At 43.4% G+C, this 2,378-nt stretch overlaps 1 pseudogene; it reads left to right on the forward strand.

Annotated features, from left to right (window-relative positions):
- Positions 1-206: 206 nt before the first annotated feature.
- LOC144283820 (aldehyde dehydrogenase, mitochondrial pseudogene) lies at positions 207-2,162 on the forward strand (annotated as a pseudogene).
- The last annotated feature ends 216 nt before the right edge of the window (positions 2,163-2,378 follow it).

A 2,378-nucleotide genomic window follows, 5' to 3' on the forward strand; every position in this document is an offset into this window, starting at 1 on the left:
TAAGGAAAAATTATAGTAAAAAGGTTTTTTTTTTCAGGTCAATGAAAACTTTACAACTATAATAGTTAAGACAGTGTAGCATTACCACAGAATTAGATTAAAAAAAAAAAGACAAATGGAAGAGAATAAAGACCCCAGAAATAAGGCTGCATGTATATGGAAACATGAACTGTTAGTACAAGTTAACAAAAAACTGAGAATTAAAAATGGTTCTTGGAGGTCCTGCATGCCTGCTCTTACCAGGGCATGTTGCAAACTGTTGCACTCGCTGCTGCTGCCTGGGCTGCCATCTCCTGTCGGCTGCTGCCACCCAAGCCATGCTAGCCCCCAAGCAGCAGTCTAAAGTTTTCTACAGCAAGATCTTCATAAACAATGAGTGGCACGATGCTTTCAGCAAGAAAACATTCCCCACCGTCAATCCATCCACAGGAAAAGTCATCTGTCAGGTACTGAAGGAGACAAGATGTGGACGAGGCAGTAAAGGATGCCCAGGCTGCCTTCCAGCTGAGCTCACCCTGGCACCACATGGATGCATCCAACACGAGCCAACTGCAGAACAGCCTGGCTGATCTGATTGAGTGGGACCGGACCTACCTGGCAGCCTTAGAGACCCTGGATAAGAGCAAGCCCTATGTCTTCTACCTGGTAGATCTGGACATGGTCCTCAAATGCCTCCATTATTACCCTAGTTAGGCTGACAAGTACCATGGGAAAACCATTCCTACAGATAGGGACTTTTTCAGCTACACCACCATGAATCTATCAGAGTAAGCAGGAAAATCATTCTGTGACCTTCCCATTCCTGGTGTAAGCCTGGAAACTGTACCCAGCCTAGGAAACTGGAAAGAAGTTGAAAGAAGTTGAGCAGACTCTGCTCACTGCCCTCTATGTGGCCAACCTCATTAAGGAGACTGGCTTTCCCCCTCCCATGCTTAATATTATTCCTGAACTTCATCCCATGAGGGTATGGACAAAGTGGCCTTCACAGGCTCCACTGAGGTTGGCCATTTAGTCCAGGGAGCAGTAAATAACCTCAAGAGAGTGACCCTGGTGTGAGAATGGGGTTGGGGAAGGAGCCCCAATATCATGTCAGATGTAAACATGAACTGGGCCGTGGAGCAGCCCCACTTTGCCCTGTTCCTCAACAAGGGCCAGTACAGCTGTGCAGGCTCCCAGACCTTTGTGCAAGAAGACATTTACACTGAGTTTGTGGAGCAGAGCATCACCTCAGCCAGGTCTTGTGTAGCTGGCAACCCCTTTGACAAAGCCAGGGACCTCAGATGGAAGAAACTTAGTTTAAGAAGATCCTTGGTTATATCATATCTGGGAGGGAGGAAGGGGCAAACCTGCTATGTGGTGGAGGGATGGCTGCTGACCATGGCTACTTTGTCCAGCCCACCATGTTCAGAGATGTACAAGACAGCATGACTATTACCAAGGAGATCTTAGGGCCAGTGATACAGATCCTGAAATTCAGGACCATACAGGAAGTTATTGAGAGAGCCAACAATTCCAATTTTGGGCTGGCAATTTTTGGCTGCAGCAATCTTCATCAAAGACTTGGATAAGGCCAATTACCTGTCCCAAGCCCTTTGGGCTAGCACTGTGTGGGTAAACTGCTATGATGTCCTGAGGCTCTGTCACCATTCAGTGGCTACAAGATATCCAGAGCTACCAGAAGCTGGGAGAGTATGGGCTGCAGGCATATACTTAAGTGAAAACCATCATGGTCAAAATGCCTCAGAACTCCTGAAGAACTGTGCCAGCTCCCTCACTCATCCAGCAACAGAGGTCAAGGACATCAGCAAAACCAAGAAAAATGACCCTTGCACACTAAAAATTTCAAAAGGGAAATTCTCCCACAAAAACTCTTGACATGATAGTCCCAGAATTTGAAGTGATAAATGGAGTGGATATGGGACAAAGAGTAAATGAAAGCCTTTTGCAATGCAACAGTACTACTAGCTTCTAGGCTGATTTTTCAAAACTAGATTCAAATGTCTTATCCTGTCCTTTCTGTAACTTGCTTTTATGGAGGAACAAAAGGCCATTGTTTATACTTGTACTAACAAGTTGGGGCAATGGCTAGTACCTTGCTTTGTATTCTGGACTAAAATTCTTTAAAAACAACACTGCTGCTCACCTCTCAGTTAAATAAATAAGTAATGGTTCTTGGAAAATTGATTTATCCAAATAGGCAAGAATTTATCATTTTTAATATTTTATACACAAAAATCAAATCCAGTCAGATTAAAGAACAAACTGTGAAAAACAAAACTTTAAATTATTAGATTAATTATAGAAGATATTAAGACTTCAGGGTAGGAATATCTTTAATCGTGATACCAAGAACCTGTTTCATAAAGAAAAGTATTTTT

This window comes from Canis aureus, chromosome 14, assembly GCF_053574225.1.
Source record: "Canis aureus isolate CA01 chromosome 14, VMU_Caureus_v.1.0, whole genome shotgun sequence".
Taxonomy (NCBI): domain Eukaryota; kingdom Metazoa; phylum Chordata; class Mammalia; order Carnivora; family Canidae; genus Canis; species Canis aureus.